The sequence below is a fragment of the Crinia signifera genome, chromosome 1 (assembly GCF_055691185.1).
Source record: "Crinia signifera chromosome 1, ASM5569118v1, whole genome shotgun sequence".
Lineage (NCBI taxonomy): Eukaryota > Metazoa > Chordata > Amphibia > Anura > Myobatrachidae > Crinia > Crinia signifera.
Window position 1 is genome coordinate 4338635 of NC_139217.1, and position 20631 is coordinate 4359265.

Below are 20631 nucleotides of genomic sequence, written 5' to 3' on the forward strand. Positions count from 1 at the left end.
CACTGTATGTCGTGTACAGATGCAGCGCAGCCACGTGTATACTGTCTGTGCTGCTGTGTAATCAGCTTCTCCATGTGAGGACATGTACACATCACTCACTGTATGTCGTGTACAGATTCAGCGCAGCCACGTGTATACTGTCTGTGCTGCTGTGTAATCAGCTTCTCCATGTGCGGACATGTACACATCACCCACTGTATGTCATGTACAGATGCAGCGCAGCCACGTGTATACTGTCTGTGCTGCTGTGTAATCAGCTTCTCCATGTGCGGACATGTACACATCACCCACTGTATGTCGTGTACAGATACAGCGCAGCCACGTGTATACTGTCTGTGCTGCTGTGTAATCAGCTTCTCCATGTGCGGACATGTACACATCACCCACTGTATGTCATGTACAGATGCAGCGCAGCCACGTGTATACTGTCTGTGCTGCTGTGTAATCAGCTTCTCCATGTGCGGACATGTACACATCACCCACTGTATGTCGTGTACAGATGCAGCGCAGCCACGTGTATACTGTCTGTGCTGCTGTGTAATCAGCTCCTCCATGTGCGGACATGTACACATCACCCACTGTATGTCGTGTACAGATGCAGCGCAGCCACGTGTATACTGTCTGTGGTGCTGTGTAATCAGCTTCTCCATGTGCGGACATGTACACATCACCCACTGTATGTCGTGTACAGATGCAGCACAGCCACGTGTATACTGTCTGTGCTGCTGTGTAATCAGCTTCTCCATGTGCGGACATGTACACATCACCCACTGTATGTCATGTACAGATGCAGCGCAGCCACGTGTATACTGTCTGTGCTGCTGTGTAATCAGCTTCTCCATGTGAGGACATGTACACATCACCAACTGTATGTCATGTACAGATGCAGCGCAGCCACGTGTATACTGTCTGTGCTGCTGTGTAATCAGCTTCTCCATGTGCGGACATGTACACATCACCCACTGTATGTCGTGTACAGATGCAGCGCAGCCACGTGTATACTGTCTGTGCTGCTGTGTAATCAGCTTCTCCATGTGAGGACATGTACACATCACCCACTGTATGTCGTGTACAGATACAGCGCAGCCACGTGTATACTGTCTGTGCTGCTGTGTAATCAGCTTCTCCATGTGCGGACATGTACACATCACCCACTGTATGTCATGTACAGATGCAGCGCAGCCACGTGTATACTGTCTGTGCTGCTGTGTAATCAGCTCCTCCATGTGCGGACATGTACACATCACCCACTGTATGTCATGTAAAGATGCAGCGCAGCCACGTGTATACTGTCTGTGCTGCTGTGTAATCAGCTTCTCCATGTGAGGACATGTACACATCACCAACTGTATGTCATGTACAGAGGCAGCGCAGCCACGTGTATACTGTCTGTGCTGCTGTGTAATCAGCTTCTCCATGTGCGGACATGTACACATCACCCACTGTATGTCGTGTACAGAGGCATCGCAGCCACGTGTATACTGTCTGTGCTGCTGTGTAATCAGCTCCTCCATGTGCGGACATGTACACATCACCCACTGTATGTCATGTACAGATGCAGCGCAGCCACGTGTATACTGTCTGTGCTGCTGTGTAATCAGCTTCTCCATGTGCGGACATGTACACATCACCCACTGTATGTCGTGTACAGATGCAGCGCAGCCACGTGTATACTGTCTGTGCTGCTGTGTAATCAGTTTCTCCATGTGCGGACATGTACACATCACCCACTGTATGTCGTGTACAGATGCAGCGCAGCCACGTGTATACTGTTTGTGCTGCTGTGTAATCAGCTTCTCCATGTGCGGACATGTACACATCACCCACTGTATGTCGTGTACAGATGCAGCGCAGCCACGTGTATACTGTCTGTGCTGCTGTGTAATCAGTTTCTCCATGTGCGGACATGTACACATCACCCACTGTATGTCGTGTACAGATGCAGCGCAGCCACGTGTATACTGTCTGTGCTGCTGTGTAATCAGTTTCTCCATGTGCGGACATGTACACATCACCCACTGTATGTCGTGTACAGATGCAGCGCAGCCACGTGTATACTGTTTGTGCTGCTGTGTAATCAGCTTCTCCATGTGCGGACATGTACACATCACCCACTGTATGTCGTGTACAGATGCAGCGCAGCCACGTGTATACTGTCTGTGCTGCTGTGTAATCAGTTTCTCCATGTGCGGACATGTACACATCACCCACTGTATGTCGTGTACAGATGCAGCGCAGCCACGTGTATACTGTCTGTGGTGCTGTGTAATCAGCTTCTCCATGTGCGGACATGTACACATCACCCACTGTATGTCGTGTACAGATGCAGCGCAGCCACGTGTATACTGTCTGTGCTGCTGTGTAATCAGCTTCTCCATGTGCGGACATGTACACATCACCCACTGTATGTCGTGTACAGATGCAGCGCAGCCACGTGTATACTGTCTGTGCTGCTGTGTAATCAGCTTCTCCATGTGCGGACATGTACACATCACCCACTGTATGTCGTGTACAGATGCAGCGCAGCCACGTGTATACTGTCTGTGCTGCTGTGTAATCAGCTTCTCCATGTGCGGACATGTACATATCACCCACTGTATGTCGTGTACAGATGCAGCGCAGCCACGTGTATACTGTCTGTGCTGCTGTGTAATCAGCTTCTCCATGTGCGGACATGTACACATCACCCACTGTATGTCGTGTACAGATGCAGCGCAGCCATGTGTATACTGTCTGTGCTGCTGTGTAATCAGCTTCTCCATGTGCGGACATGTACACATCACCCACTGTATGTCGTGTACAGATGCAGCGCAGCCACGTGTATACTGTCTGTGCTGCTGTGTAATCAGCTTCTCCATGTGATGACATGTACACATCACCCACTGTATGTCATGTACAGATGCAGCGCAGCCACGTGTATACTGTCTGTGCTGCTGTGTAATCAGCTTCTCCATGTGCGGACATGTACACATCACCCACTGTATGTCATGTACAGATGCAGCGCAGCCACGTGTATACTGTCTGTGCTGCTGTGTAATCAGCTTCTCCATGTGCGGACATGTACACATCACCCACTGTATGTCGTGTACAGATGCAGCGCAGCCATGTGTATACTGTCTGTGCTGCTGTGTAATCAGCTTCTCCATGTGCGGACATGTACACATCACCCACTGTATGTCGTGTACAGATGCAGCGCAGCCACGTGTATACTGTCTGTGCTGCTGTGTAATCAGCTTCTCCATGTGCGGACATGTACACATCACCCACTGTATGTCGTGTACAGATGCAGCGCAGCCACGTGTATACTGTCTGTGCTGCTGTGTAATCAGCTCCTCCATGTGCGGACATGTACACATCACCCACTGTATGTCGTGTACAGATGCAGCGCAGCCACGTGTATACTGTCTGTGCTGCTGTGTAATCAGCTTCTCCATGTGCGGACATGTACACATCACCCACTGTATGTCGTGTACAGATGCAGCGCAGCCACGTGTATACTGTCTGTGCTGCTGTGTAATCAGCTTCTCCATGTGATGACATGTACACATCACCCACTGTATGTCGTGTACAGATGCAGCGCAGCCACGTGTATACTGTCTGTGCTGCTGTGTAATCAGCTTCTCCATGTGCGGACATGTACACATCACCCACTGTATGTCGTGTACAGATGCAGCGCAGCCACGTGTATACTGTCTGTGCTGCTGTGTAATCAGCTTCTCCATGTGCGGACATGTACACATCACCCACTGTATGTCGTGTACAGATACAGCGCAGCCACGTGTATACTGTCTGTGCTGCTGTATAATCAGCTTCTCCATGTGCGGACATGTACACATCACCCACTGTATGTCGTGTACAGATGCAGCGCAGCCACGTGTATACTGTCTGTGCTGCTGTGTAATCAGCTTCTCCATGTGATGACATGTACACATCACCCACTGTATGTCGTGTACAGATGCAGCGCAGCCACGTGTATACTGTCTGTGCTGCTGTGTAATCAGCTTCTCCATGTGATGACATGTACACATCACCCACTGTATGTCGTGTACAGATGCAGCGCAGCCACGTGTATACTGTCTGTGCTGCTGTGTAATCAGCTTCTCCATGTGCGGACATGTACACATCACCCACTGTATGTCGTGTACAGATGCAGCGCAGCCACGTGTATACTGTCTGTGCTGCTGTGTAATCAGCTTCTCCATGTGAGGACATGTACACATCACTCACTGTATGTCGTGTACAGATTCAGCGCAGCCACGTGTATACTGTCTGTGCTGCTGTGTAATCAGCTTCTCCATGTGCGGACATGTACACATCACCCACTGTATGTCGTGTACAGATGCAGCGCAGCCATGTGTATACTGTCTGTGCTGCTGTGTAATCAGCTTCTCCATGTGCGGACATGTACACATCACCCACTGTATGTCGTGTACAGATGCAGCGCAGCCACGTGTATACTGTCTGTGCTGCTGTGTAATCAGCTTCTCCATGTGATGACATGTACACATCACCCACTGTATGTCATGTACAGATGCAGCGCAGCCACGTGTATACTGTCTGTGCTGCTGTGTAATCAGCTTCTCCATGTGCGGACATGTACACATCACCCACTGTATGTCATGTACAGATGCAGCGCAGCCACGTGTATACTGTCTGTGCTGCTGTGTAATCAGCTTCTCCATGTGCGGACATGTACACATCACCCACTGTATGTCGTGTACAGATGCAGCGCAGCCATGTGTATACTGTCTGTGCTGCTGTGTAATCAGCTTCTCCATGTGCGGACATGTACACATCACCCACTGTATGTCGTGTACAGATGCAGCGCAGCCACGTGTATACTGTCTGTGCTGCTGTGTAATCAGCTTCTCCATGTGCGGACATGTACACATCACCCACTGTATGTCGTGTACAGATGCAGCGCAGCCACGTGTATACTGTCTGTGCTGCTGTGTAATCAGCTCCTCCATGTGCGGACATGTACACATCACCCACTGTATGTCATGTACAGATGCAGCGCAGCCACGTGTATACTGTCTGTGCTGCTGTGTAATCAGCTTCTCCATGTGCGGACATGTACACATCACCCACTGTATGTCGTGTACAGATGCAGCGCAGCCACGTGTATACTGTCTGTGCTGCTGTGTAATCAGCTTCTCCATGTGAGGACATGTACACATCACCCACTGTATGTCGTGTACAGATGCAGCGCAGCCACGTGTATACTGTCTGTGCTGCTGTGTAATCAGCTTCTCCATGTGCGGACATGTACACATCACCCACTGTATGTCGTGTACAGATGCAGCGCAGCCACGTGTATACTGTCTGTGCTGCTGTGTAATCAGCTTCTCCATGTGCGGACATGTACACATCACCCACTGTATGTCGTGTACAGATGCAGCGCAGCCACGTGTATACTGTCTGTGCTGCTGTGTAATCAGCTTCTCCATGTGATGACATGTACACATCACCCACTGTATGTCGTGTACAGATGCAGCGCAGCCACGTGTATACTGTCTGTGCTGCTGTGTAATCAGCTTCTCCATGTGATGACATGTACACATCACCCACTGTATGTCGTGTACAGATGCAGCGCAGCCACGTGTATACTGTCTGTGCTGCTGTGTAATCAGCTTCTCCATGTGCGGACATGTACACATCACCCACTGTATGTCGTGTACAGATGCAGCGCAGCCACGTGTATACTGTCTGTGCTGCTGTGTAATCAGCTTCTCCATGTGAGGACATGTACACATCACTCACTGTATGTCGTGTACAGATTCAGCGCAGCCACGTGTATACTGTCTGTGCTGCTGTGTAATCAGCTTCTCCATGTGCGGACATGTACACATCACCCACTGTATGTCATGTACAGATGCAGCGCAGCCACGTGTATACTGTCTGTGCTGCTGTGTAATCAGCTTCTCCATGTGCGGACATGTACACATCACCCACTGTATGTCGTGTACAGATACAGCGCAGCCACGTGTATACTGTCTGTGCTGCTGTGTAATCAGCTTCTCCATGTGCGGACATGTACACATCACCCACTGTATGTCATGTACAGATGCAGCGCAGCCACGTGTATACTGTCTGTGCTGCTGTGTAATCAGCTTCTCCATGTGCGGACATGTACACATCACCCACTGTATGTCGTGTACAGATGCAGCGCAGCCACGTGTATACTGTCTGTGCTGCTGTGTAATCAGCTCCTCCATGTGCGGACATGTACACATCACCCACTGTATGTCGTGTACAGATGCAGCGCAGCCACGTGTATACTGTCTGTGGTGCTGTGTAATCAGCTTCTCCATGTGCGGACATGTACACATCACCCACTGTATGTCGTGTACAGATGCAGCACAGCCACGTGTATACTGTCTGTGCTGCTGTGTAATCAGCTTCTCCATGTGCGGACATGTACACATCACCCACTGTATGTCATGTACAGATGCAGCGCAGCCACGTGTATACTGTCTGTGCTGCTGTGTAATCAGCTTCTCCATGTGAGGACATGTACACATCACCAACTGTATGTCATGTACAGATGCAGCGCAGCCACGTGTATACTGTCTGTGCTGCTGTGTAATCAGCTTCTCCATGTGCGGACATGTACACATCACCCACTGTATGTCGTGTACAGATGCAGCGCAGCCACGTGTATACTGTCTGTGCTGCTGTGTAATCAGCTTCTCCATGTGAGGACATGTACACATCACCCACTGTATGTCGTGTACAGATACAGCGCAGCCACGTGTATACTGTCTGTGCTGCTGTGTAATCAGCTTCTCCATGTGCGGACATGTACACATCACCCACTGTATGTCATGTACAGATGCAGCGCAGCCACGTGTATACTGTCTGTGCTGCTGTGTAATCAGCTCCTCCATGTGCGGACATGTACACATCACCCACTGTATGTCATGTAAAGATGCAGCGCAGCCACGTGTATACTGTCTGTGCTGCTGTGTAATCAGCTCCTCCATGTGAGGACATGTACACATCACCCACTGTATGTCATGTACAGATGCAGCGCAGCCACGTGTATACTGTCTGTGCTGCTGTGTAATCAGCTTCTCCATGTGCGGACATGTACACATCACCCACTGTATGTCGTGTACAGAGGCATCGCAGCCACGTGTATACTGTCTGTGCTGCTGTGTAATCAGCTCCTCCATGTGCGGACATGTACACATCACCCACTGTATGTCATGTACAGATGCAGCGCAGCCACGTGTATACTGTCTGTGCTGCTGTGTAATCAGCTTCTCCATGTGCGGACATGTACACATCACCCACTGTATGTCGTGTACAGATGCAGCGCAGCCACGTGTATACTGTCTGTGCTGCTGTGTAATCAGTTTCTCCATGTGCGGACATGTACACATCACCCACTGTATGTCGTGTACAGATGCAGCGCAGCCACGTGTATACTGTCTGTGCTGCTGTGTAATCAGCTTCTCCATGTGCGGACATGTACACATCACCCACTGTATGTCGTGTACAGATGCAGCGCAGCCACGTGTATACTGTTTGTGCTGCTGTGTAATCAGCTTCTCCATGTGCGGACATGTACACATCACCCACTGTATGTCGTGTACAGATGCAGCGCAGCCACGTGTATACTGTCTGTGCTGCTGTGTAATCAGTTTCTCCATGTGCGGACATGTACACATCACCCACTGTATGTCGTGTACAGATGCAGCGCAGCCACGTGTATACTGTCTGTGCTGCTGTGTAATCAGTTTCTCCATGTGCGGACATGTACACATCACCCACTGTATGTCGTGTACAGATGCAGCGCAGCCACGTGTATACTGTTTGTGCTGCTGTGTAATCAGCTTCTCCATGTGCGGACATGTACACATCACCCACTGTATGTCGTGTACAGATGCAGCGCAGCCACGTGTATACTGTCTGTGCTGCTGTGTAATCAGTTTCTCCATGTGCGGACATGTACACATCACCCACTGTATGTCGTGTACAGATGCAGCGCAGCCACGTGTATACTGTCTGTGGTGCTGTGTAATCAGCTTCTCCATGTGCGGACATGTACACATCACCCACTGTATGTCATGTACAGATGCAGCGCAGCCACGTGTATACTGTCTGTGCTGCTGTGTAATCAGCTTCTCCATGTGCGGACATGTACACATCACCCACTGTATGTCGTGTACAGATGCAGCGCAGCCACGTGTATACTGTCTGTGCTGCTGTGTAATCAGCTTCTCCATGTGCGGACATGTACACATCACCCACTGTATGTCGTGTACAGATGCAGCGCAGCCACGTGTATACTGTCTGTGCTGCTGTGTAATCAGCTTCTCCATGTGCGGACATGTACATATCACCCACTGTATGTCGTGTACAGATGCAGCGCAGCCACGTGTATACTGTCTGTGCTGCTGTGTAATCAGCTTCTCCATGTGCGGACATGTACACATCACCCACTGTATGTCGTGTACAGATGCAGCGCAGCCATGTGTATACTGTCTGTGCTGCTGTGTAATCAGCTTCTCCATGTGCGGACATGTACACATCACCCACTGTATGTCGTGTACAGATGCAGCGCAGCCACGTGTATACTGTCTGTGCTGCTGTGTAATCAGCTTCTCCATGTGATGACATGTACACATCACCCACTGTATGTCATGTACAGATGCAGCGCAGCCACGTGTATACTGTCTGTGCTGCTGTGTAATCAGCTTCTCCATGTGCGGACATGTACACATCACCCACTGTATGTCATGTACAGATGCAGCGCAGCCACGTGTATACTGTCTGTGCTGCTGTGTAATCAGCTTCTCCATGTGCGGACATGTACACATCACCCACTGTATGTCGTGTACAGATGCAGCGCAGCCATGTGTATACTGTCTGTGCTGCTGTGTAATCAGCTTCTCCATGTGCGGACATGTACACATCACCCACTGTATGTCGTGTACAGATGCAGCGCAGCCACGTGTATACTGTCTGTGCTGCTGTGTAATCAGCTTCTCCATGTGCGGACATGTACACATCACCCACTGTATGTCGTGTACAGATGCAGCGCAGCCACGTGTATACTGTCTGTGCTGCTGTGTAATCAGCTCCTCCATGTGCGGACATGTACACATCACCCACTGTATGTCATGTACAGATGCAGCGCAGCCACGTGTATACTGTCTGTGCTGCTGTGTAATCAGCTTCTCCATGTGCGGACATGTACACATCACCCACTGTATGTCGTGTACAGATGCAGCGCAGCCACGTGTATACTGTCTGTGCTGCTGTGTAATCAGCTTCTCCATGTGATGACATGTACACATCACCCACTGTATGTCGTGTACAGATGCAGCGCAGCCACGTGTATACTGTCTGTGCTGCTGTGTAATCAGCTTCTCCATGTGCGGACATGTACACATCACCCACTGTATGTCGTGTACAGATGCAGCGCAGCCACGTGTATACTGTCTGTGCTGCTGTGTAATCAGCTTCTCCATGTGCGGACATGTACACATCACCCACTGTATGTCGTGTACAGATACAGCGCAGCCACGTGTATACTGTCTGTGCTGCTGTATAATCAGCTTCTCCATGTGCGGACATGTACACATCACCCACTGTATGTCGTGTACAGATGCAGCGCAGCCACGTGTATACTGTCTGTGCTGCTGTGTAATCAGCTTCTCCATGTGATGACATGTACACATCACCCACTGTATGTCGTGTACAGATGCAGCGCAGCCACGTGTATACTGTCTGTGCTGCTGTGTAATCAGCTTCTCCATGTGATGACATGTACACATCACCCACTGTATGTCGTGTACAGATGCAGCGCAGCCACGTGTATACTGTCTGTGCTGCTGTGTAATCAGCTTCTCCATGTGCGGACATGTACACATCACCCACTGTATGTCGTGTACAGATGCAGCGCAGCCACGTGTATACTGTCTGTGCTGCTGTGTAATCAGCTTCTCCATGTGAGGACATGTACACATCACTCACTGTATGTCGTGTACAGATTCAGCGCAGCCACGTGTATACTGTCTGTGCTGCTGTGTAATCAGCTTCTCCATGTGCGGACATGTACACATCACCCACTGTATGTCATGTACAGATGCAGCGCAGCCACGTGTATACTGTCTGTGCTGCTGTGTAATCAGCTTCTCCATGTGCGGACATGTACACATCACCCACTGTATGTCGTGTACAGATACAGCGCAGCCACGTGTATACTGTCTGTGCTGCTGTGTAATCAGCTTCTCCATGTGCGGACATGTACACATCACCCACTGTATGTCATGTACAGATGCAGCGCAGCCACGTGTATACTGTCTGTGCTGCTGTGTAATCAGCTTCTCCATGTGCGGACATGTACACATCACCCACTGTATGTCGTGTACAGATGCAGCGCAGCCACGTGTATACTGTCTGTGCTGCTGTGTAATCAGCTCCTCCATGTGCGGACATGTACACATTGTGAGGTTATCAGATTCACTGTAAATCTGTAATTACTATATTTTATTAGGTGTAGTAATTAATGTACTATTTTAGTCCGTCGGTACCCTCATATTCCCCATAGATGTTTCTATTCCCCATATCTGTGTGTACCATAGTATTAGATGCTGTTAAGCAAATCTGGTCGGACAGGAAATAACCTTGTGGTGAATTCTTTCCTGTGTATGTCCAATTACCATACTTTTGTTCCTGCTATCACAGGAGGGTGTTAGCTGAGGGACAATCTTCACAGGGGGTGATTCAATTCCCCTGCTACCAACAGGAAATGTTCACAGGGGGTAATCAGGACAGAATGTAATCAGACTATGATTGTGTCTCTACCTTCAGCTCCTTTGTGTCAATACCAGACTTAGTGGAACCCGGCACCACAGGGGGTGATCAGCCCATAACGTAATCTTGTGTTGTATTGTATCTTGCTATGCATATCTTGACCACTTCCAGACTTTCTGGAACCGACCCCAGCAGGGGGCAGAAGCAGATGGGCAGCAGCAGTACCTGGGAGGGGGGATAAACCTGACTTGAATCCACCAATAGGGATTGAGTGCAAGCCCACTGATGGTATGGAGAAGCGTGGGAAATTGGAAGTTTTTAAAATGACTTGTACACCTGCCAGCTCAGTATGTTAGTCGCAATCCGGTCTCAGGGGTCCTACCCTTCACTGGATCTTGTGGAACACATCGTTTGCCCGGGAAGGGGGCATCCTACCAAGCTCTGGTGTGGAGCGTCTGTGTTGTGTGGATTTACACAAGGTATCGTGTGGACTTATATGCTATCACTGCTGTGGGGATTAAGTGATAGTTTGCCCTGTGAAACTGATCTGGGACTGTGACTATACAAGGACTGTCTGTTTGGGCCTGCTACCTGAATATCTTTCTACTCTGCAATTTACCTTTGCCACTGTTTATTGTCTATTTGTGCGTGCTGTGGAAAATAAACCATTCTTCTGGTTTCATCTGCTCGGTGTCTGAGTGATTGAGGAACTCGTACCCTCACATTTGGCGGCAGCGACAGTGGGATCATTCAGACACCAACCATCGAGCACAGAAAGCACAGAGAACAGAGGATCAGACCATATGTAAGGAAACGGAAAATGCAATAAGGTGATGTTCAGCAAGTGAGCAGGTGTCAGTCCTGTGAAAGGGAAAATGTTTCCAAGGAAAGAAAATCGATGCCTCAAGACCCCTGTAGCAGAGGAGCTCAGGGATGGAGGTTCTTCAGTGTATCGGCAGGCTGGGAAGCCGGATCTGTTATTTATTGTCAGTAAAATGCAGTATATCTGGAAGTACTGGGAAGACGCTCAGCAGATGGTCAGTGGGTGGAGAGTATCCAGCATACAGGACAAGTTGTGTTACCTGGGGGATGCATTCCTGCACTGTAAAGGTGAGGCCACTTCTTGGAATCTGCTAGGAGAGCCAGAGTTTGTAGAATTTACAGAGGAAGTGATTGCTACAGTTACCCAGATGCTACAAAGAGGACAATATTCTGAGGCTGAAGGACAAGTCCAGAATAAATTGATGCCCCAGATAGAACCAGAGGAAAGGTCTAGAAGGGGGCTACTGCAATCTGGGCAGACAACCGAGGGGTCTGCCACAGAATTAATTGTTACCGCAAGAGAAGGGTCGTTGTCAGGGGGGCCCCTAACTGCCCTTGAAGAAATGAGTATGGAGGAGCTGATAGCAGAAGGTCAGCTGCGAGGTATACCCATCCAATCCTGCACTCGCGGGGAAATCCTTCAGCAGATCCTTCACGATCAGGGAGATCCTACAAATGCATTTGCTGATTATCGAGCCTGGATCCTCCATTTCGGTGCCCAGTTGAGTGTGTGGGAACAATTGCAGTGTCTGGAGGAGTGCTTCGTGGTGGCAGAGGAAGAGGCGATTGATCGGGGGCTCCTGGATACCCCAGCATGGCAAGATCAGTGTCGCAGGGGGCGTGATGAAAGGCACCGTTTGCAATTGCTTCTCCCCCATCCTAGGGAGGAGCTGCACTACTGCTTCCCTTTTGCTGAGGTGGGAGATGCAGAGCTATTATCCTGCTGCCAGGGGATCTATGAGGACTGCGTCCAAGAAGAGATCGCCGTGGTTAGAGGAGTATCCGACAACATCCAGGCCACCAGCCCACCAGTCACAGATGACGTCGTGTTTCGGGCTGCCCAGCATACTCAGCTGGGGAAGGAGGCTATCGCGGAGAAGGAGGTGTGCGCAGAAGTAGCTGCAGGTGAGCATCTGGCTTTTAAGGGGACAGAGCTGACACAGCCTGTCCTGCAGCCACCAGCGGAATTGTTTGTGATGGAGGGTCCCTCCTCAGCCCTGGACATTGAGACCAAATGCTGGACTGAAATGTGCCATGCCCCTAGTTTGGGTTTGGGGGAGGAAGGACATGACGGGGTGGTGGAAGTGCCAGGGCCAGAGCCCCTATATTGGCCTGCTGTTTGGCCCCTGTTCCTTGGGCAAGAGGGGGAGGTGGAAAGTGGTCCCTGCCCCTTTGTGCCCGAGGCAAAAGTATTAGTAGGTTACAATGTTGCAGAGGGGGGGTACCCAGAATCCGAAGAAGAGGAATTGCTACAGCCCTTGTTAGTTCCAATGTATGACTTAGACTGTAATCATGCCCTTGCTGGTTCTGCAAACCAGCCGCCTTTTACAAGATGGGTTTGGTATGATGTCACCCTGTGGGACTCAGGTGGTAAATCCAAACCCCAGATTCTCTGCTCTGCATCCCGCTATTCCAGGTTGTTATTGGTTCCAGAACAGCTGGGTACCGGGACTACAATAGTAGGGGAAGGAATGTGAGGTTATCAGATTCACTGTAAATCTGTAATTACTATATTTTATTAGGTGTAGTAATTAATGTACTATTTTAGTCCGTCGGTACCCTCATATTCCCCATAGATGTTTCTATTCCCCATATCTGTGTGTACCATAGTATTAGATGCTGTTAAGCAAATCTGGTCGGACAGGAAATAACCTTGTGGTGAATTCTTTCCTGTGTATGTCCAATTACCATACTTTTGTTCCTGCTATCACAGGAGGGTGTTAGCTGAGGGACAATCTTCACAGGGGGTGATTCAATTCCCCTGCTACCAACAGGAAATGTTCACAGGGGGTAATCAGGACAGAATGTAATCAGACTATGATTGTGTCTCTACCTTCAGCTCCTTTGTGTCAATACCAGACTTAGTGGAACCCGGCACCACAGGGGGTGATCAGCCCATAACGTAATCTTGTGTTGTATTGTATCTTGCTATGCATATCTTGACCACTTCCAGACTTTCTGGAACCGACCCCAGCAGGGGGCAGAAGCAGATGGGCAGCAGCAGTACCTGGGAGGGGGGATAAACCTGACTTGAATCCACCAATAGGGATTGAGTGCAAGCCCACTGATGGTATGGAGAAGCGTGGGAAATTGGAAGTTTTTAAAATGACTTGTACACCTGCCAGCTCAGTATGTTAGTCGCAATCCGGTCTCAGGGGTCCTACCCTTCACTGGATCTTGTGGAACACATCGTTTGCCCGGGAAGGGGGCATCCTACCAAGCTCTGGTGTGGAGCGTCTGTGTTGTGTGGATTTACACAAGGTATCGTGTGGACTTATATGCTATCACTGCTGTGGGGATTAAGTGATAGTTTGCCCTGTGAAACTGATCTGGGACTGTGACTATACAAGGACTGTCTGTTTGGGCCTGCTACCTGAATATCTTTCTACTCTGCAATTTACCTTTGCCACTGTTTATTGTCTATTTGTGCGTGCTGTGGAAAATAAACCATTCTTCTGGTTTCATCTGCTCGGTGTCTGAGTGATTGAGGAACTCGTACCCTCACACACATCACCCACTGTATGTCGTGTACAGATGCAGCGCAGCCACGTGTATACTGTCTGTGGTGCTGTGTAATCAGCTTCTCCATGTGCGGACATGTACACATCACCCACTGTATGTCGTGTACAGATGCAGCACAGCCACGTGTATACTGTCTGTGCTGCTGTGTAATCAGCTTCTCCATGTGCGGACATGTACACATCACCCACTGTATGTCATGTACAGATGCAGCGCAGCCACGTGTATACTGTCTGTGCTGCTGTGTAATCAGCTTCTCCATGTGCGGACATGTACACATCACCCACTGTATGTCGTGTACAGATGCAGCGCAGCCACGTGTATACTGTCTGTGCTGCTGTGTAATCAGCTCCTCCATGTGCGGACATGTACACATCACCCACTGTATGTCGTGTACAGATGCAGCGCAGCCACGTGTATACTGTCTGTGCTGCTGTGTAATCAGCTTCTCCATGTGCGGACATGTACACATCACCCACTGTATGTCGTGTACAGATGCAGCGCAGCCACGTGTATACTGTCTGTGCTGCTGTGTAATCAGCTTCTCCATGTGCGGACATGTACACATCACCCACTGTATGTCGTGTACAGATGCAGCGCAGCCACGTGTATACTGTCTGTGCTGCTGTGTAATCAGCTTCTCCATGTGAGGACATGTACACATCACCCACTGTATGTCGTGTATACTGTCTGTGCGCACTGGGGGCAGCCACGTGTATGCCGTCTGTGCGCAGTGGGGGCAGCCACGTGTATACCGTCTGTGCGCAGTGGGGGCAGCCACGTGTATACCATCTGTGCGCACTGGGGGCAGCCACGTGTATATTGTCTGTGCGCACTGGGGGCAGCCACGTGTATACCGTCTGTGCGCATTGGGGGCAGTCACGTGTATACCGTCTGTGCGCATTGGGGGCAGTCACGTGTATACCGTCTGTGCACACTGGGGGCAATCACATGTATACCGTCTGTGCGCACCGGAGGCAATCACGTGTATACCGTCTGTGTGCACCGGGGGCAGTCACGTGTATACTGTCTGTGTGCACTGGGGGCAGCCACGTGTATACTGTCTGTGCGCACTGGGGGCAGCCACGTGTATACCTTCTGTGTGCACTGGGGGCAGCCACTTGTATACTGTCTGTGTGCACTGGGGGCAGCCACATGTATACTGTCTGTGTGCATCGGGGGCAGTCACGTGTATACTGTCTGTGTGCACTGGGGGCAGCCACGTGTATACTGTCTGTGTGCACTGGGGGCAGCCACATGTATACCGTCTGTGTGCATCGGGGGCAGTCACGTGTATACTGTCTGTGTGCACTGGGGGCAGCCACGTGTATACTGTCTGTGCGCACTGGGGGCAGCCACGTGTATACCTTCTGTGTGCACTGGGGGCAGCCACGTGTATACTGTCTGTGTGCACTGGGGGCAGCCACATGTATACTGTCTGTGTGCATGTGAGGACTCCCGGGTTTATGGGTGCACACAGGGAACTATCGCTCGTAACCGCCTTGAGAAAGGCGGTGTTTACAGCTGTGCACGGTGCCCCGGGGGTCATGGATTCCAGGATCACACAGTAAGGCCACAAAAGCAAAGGTACAAACCGCACCTTTATTTAATATTAACAGTACATATGAAAACCATAACCACACAACTAACACTACACAATACAGGTAGCACTACTACATAACACAGCACACACTAACTATTATCAGAACCACACAAAGGTGAACACTTCCCCTTCCCCTCCACAGTCAATAATCACCTTGGGCAGTCTATGAGCTGGGGCACAGTTCGGGCGATGCTCCTGTGAGGGGACAGGCGGAGGGGGATCCGTGTTGGGGAGGGGACGGAGGAAGCTTACCTCCATCTCCCGCCGGCTGTTTCCCCTTCGGTCCGGCGGCGGCGGGGTCCCGGCCGGGAGAAGCTTGAGTCCGGGAGGATTCAAGCTCCTCCAATCGGCGTTAAGTATTTTGAAAGTCGAGCCAAGTAGCGCTCGCGGCGGGTAAGCCAATCAGGAGGAGACGTGGCGAGCCAATCCAGGCTCACCGCGTCATAGCTCCGCCCCCTCCCAGTGTCTTATATTAGACGCTGCGGAGCAGCGAGGCGCAGTTCGTCGGCGGAGCGTGGAAGAGCTCCTGAAGAGGGAAGAGAGCAGCGGCGACAGAGATGGCGGCAGAGCCAGAAGCGGCCCACACAGCAGCAGGGGCAACCGAAGAGCACGAGAGTGCTGCTGCTGTGGGGGGACAAAAAGAGCTAACAAAGTTCTCTGCTGCAGCCTCTCCCACCGGAACAGGTAAGTGGCCCTGGGTGGCCACCACCTATTTGTAGCCTCCTCTAGACCACCAGGTGTCAGGCTTCCTGCCTGTGTCCTCAATTACCAGGCCTCCTGCCTGTGCCCTCAATTGTCAGGCCTCCTGCCTGTGCCCTCAATTACTAGGCCTCAGCCTGTGCCCTCAATTGTCAAGCCTTCAGCCTGTGCCTAATCACCAGGCTTCCGGCCTGTGCCTCATCACCAGGCCTCCTGCCTGTGCCACTTTAGCAGTCCTGCCAGGGCCCCAGGTGTAGGACTGTACCCATACTATAGGCCTGGGCCGGTGGCAGCCATTTTAAGCCCATCGGCCATTTTGTGATTATATCCACTCGTCCATAGAGGGGGAGAGTGGGTTTTGTGAGTACCATATCACAGGTTCTGAGACTGGGATCGACGGCTGTCTACCCAGGTATCTGTGACTGTCCTAGGGGTGCGCTACACCAGGCCGGTCGCACACCACATCGCGGGGTTTAATACCTTACACACACATGTTCTAGCATAGTCTGATCACGTTCTCTTAATTGCTTGCTTGTTCTTATGTATGCCTTGTTATTAGCTAGAGTATAGTACACGATGTTTGTTATTGTAAGCTCAGCCTAGTTGCTCGTTGTATTACCGTAGGGACAGGTTAGTCCTAGTTACGCTAGTGTAGGGTTGTAGAGAGGCTGTTGTTTTGTTCTTGTTCTCTAGGTGCCGGGATTCTCTAGCAAGGTGACAAGGAGTTGCGTAGGTGAGTGTTATCTGTGTGTGTATCTCGTCCCTGAGCACCGGTCCGTGGCTCTCCCGTGAGAGAGTCATTTGTGAAAGAAAAAAGGTTGTCGCTGCGCTCTATTAAGCTGCTCGATAGGGAAGGGTTAAGACAATATGGTAGTAGATCAAGCGCTTGTATTATTGTGCATGCCGAAAAAGACTGGGATGAGAGATAAAATAAAATAAAATAAAAATAAAATTGAGAAAAACACTGTAATAAAGTGATTTGTTTAAAAATGTTTACAGCTCCTTCTGGAGCTTTTAGAGTTTTTTGCCTCTGTATGCGGGATTTTTGGAGCGCACTTGATGGTAATATCGGGGCGATTTACCGGAGGTGGCCGTCGGTAATATTCGGGAGCGTTGGTTTCCCTAACTTTCCCTAATCTTACCTCCCCTTGTGCTGTTTTGTCAAGGTGCCGGCGTCTCTCTCCGTCCCAGTCTTCTTGCGCTGTTCAGCGCGGCTGTTAGCTGTAACCGGAAGTCGCAGTCCGTGCTTCCGACAGCGGCGAGTGTGCTCTTCTCCTGCGTCCCTCTCTCCAACGCGTTTCAAGGCGTTGACAAAGAGGCTCACGCCTTGAAACGCGTTGGAGAGAGGGACGCAGGAGAAGAGCACACTCGCCGCTGTCGGAAGCACGGACTGCGACTTCCGGTTACAGCTAACAGCCGCGCTGAACAGCGCAAGAAGACGGGGACGGAGAGAGACGCCGGCACCTTGACAAAACAGCACAAGGGGAGGTAAGATTAGGGAAAGTTAGGGAAACCAACGCTCCCGAATATTACCGACGGCCACCTCCGGTAAATCGCCCCGATATTACCATCAAGTGCGCTCCAAAAATCCCGCATACAGAGGCAAAAAACTCTAAAAGCTCCAGAAGGAGCTGTAAACATTTTTAAACAAATCACTTTATTACAGTGTTTTTCTCATTTTTATTTTTATTTTATTTTATTTTATCTCTCATCCCAGTCTTTTTCGGCATGCACAATAATACAAGCGCTTGATCTACTACCATATCGTGAGAGAGTCATACCTACCACCTACGTGCGAAAGTGAAGTTAGGGTGGCTGAGGCCTTGGGCCAATGATGACCTTCGCCTAACCGGCGAAGCTCGCAGCCACCCGTGGGTGCCCGCGACCACCCTGGTTCGCGGCAAGCGCCACTCAAGGTTTACAGGTATTCTTTTCTTTCCAGTTGCCACCGGATCTCATCTGGTCCCTGAAGGAGGTCTCCCCTGTGTCTGACAGTGAACGCGTGTCGAGAGGTTCACCTAACTGTAAGTGAATTTGCGGCGTCTTCACAATTGGCGTAATCGGCAGGATGTCGGAAACAGAGGAATCCTCTCCAAAGGGAGACCGAAAGTTTAACTTTGGGTCTGCCCTGTCCAGGGTGCCTCGATATGATGGGCGGAATATGCCACTGGGGGACTGGAAGAAAAGACTGGAGGGGATCATCCAGCTGTACCAGGTGCCAGAGGAGCTCCAACATCAACTGGCAGTGAACATCAACTGGCAGACGGAGAGGCATGGCGGTCCGTCATTCTTGTCGCCGAGGGTGACCGAGATACATTGGACAACGTGCTTGAGATCCTCAACGGAATCTACGGCAATACCTCATCCGCTGGGAACCTGCGGCAGCGACTGTTTACACGTGTCCAGAGGGAGGACGAATCTATTCCGCAGTTCGCCAACGCGCTACAAGAAATGCTGGGGGAAATCTGTTGGCGGGATCCAGAATGTTTGGGCAAGCTGGCGAATCCTAGTATCGTCTTACGGGATCAGTTCGCACTGGGGTTACGGAGTGTCCCCCTGTGCCAGATTTTGCTAGACAAAATCTTTGATAACAAGAATCCCGAGTCCGGGATGCCAACTTCGGACCCTATGCTATGGCCCCCCAGTGGCTGATTGTGTTTGCCTCCACCCTGGATGAGCATCTGGCAAGGTTGGATCTGGTGCTGCAGCGTCTGGAGAGGTATGGACTCAAGTTGAAGCCCCGCAAATGTCACCTCCTTAAGGCCAGTCTGGAATATCTGGGTCATGTGGTGTCCAGGGACGGAGTTTGCCCTACCCCGAGTAAGATTGCGGCTGTGCAAGACTGGAAAACTCCTACTACCATTACCGAGTTGCGGGCCTTCTTAGGGCTAGTTGGCTACTATCGTCGGTTCATCAAGGATTTTGCCAAGATCGCTGAGCCCTTGCATGCCCTACTGCGAGGTGTCGCCACTACCAACAAGAAACAGGGCATGTCCTGGGGGGCTCCCCAGATGAAGGCCTTCGGACAGCTCAAGCGAATGCTCACGGAGGCGCCAGTGTTGGGCTACGCGGATTTCGAGAAACCTTTCATTCTGTGCACGGACGGCAGCCTGCAAGGGCTGGGAGCTGTGCTCTCCCAGGTACTCCCATGCCTCTCTGTCTTTGGCGGCTGTGGCATCCTTGAGTTGGCTGTGGCTCCCTTACCTTAGCTATGCCTCTCCATCTTTGGCAGTAGCTCCATTACCTTGGCCGTGGCTCTGTTCCCTTCCCCTGGCTATCTTTGGCTGTGGCACCTGATTCTGGGAATGGAATCCTGGCAGCAAGTCCCCCCTCCCGATGGCAGCCCTTACTCTGTAATGGGGGCCCTGGCTATTTTGTCAGTCCCGGGCCCTGGAATTTTCTACGGCAGCCCAGCAATGTAAGCTGACAGCTGTTTTGCTGTATGCATTTGCTGCCTGTCCTGCGTCCCTCCGGGCGTCGCTGAGTCACAATATTCAGACAAGTTATTTTCCAAAACCAAAATCCTAATTAAACTTGTGCTGATTGTCTGCAGCCCCGGAGGACTACGCCTGGAGCGCGAGCCGCCTCGGGGGAACATCAGATAAATAATTACATATTATCAGGGATTGATGTAGGATCAGCAATTATCACCCTCACTGTTGTGTTCTACATCTCCATTAAACCTGATTGTCCTATGGTTAATGAGAGGCAAGCCAGGGCAGGAAGGGCCCATGTGATATCTCCATATACATTGTACAGGGCGCAGGTATGTATACCACTGAGCCATGATTACACTGGGTGTGTGTGTATCACATGACATCTCCTTATACATTATACAGAGCGCAGGTATGTATTCCACTGAGCCAGGATTACACTGGAGAAGGGGATGTATCACATGACATCTCCTTATACAGTGTACAGGGCGCAGGTATGTATTCCACTGAGCCAGGATTACACTCAATAGGCAATAGGTTTACTCCGTTACAGTGTCTTATACA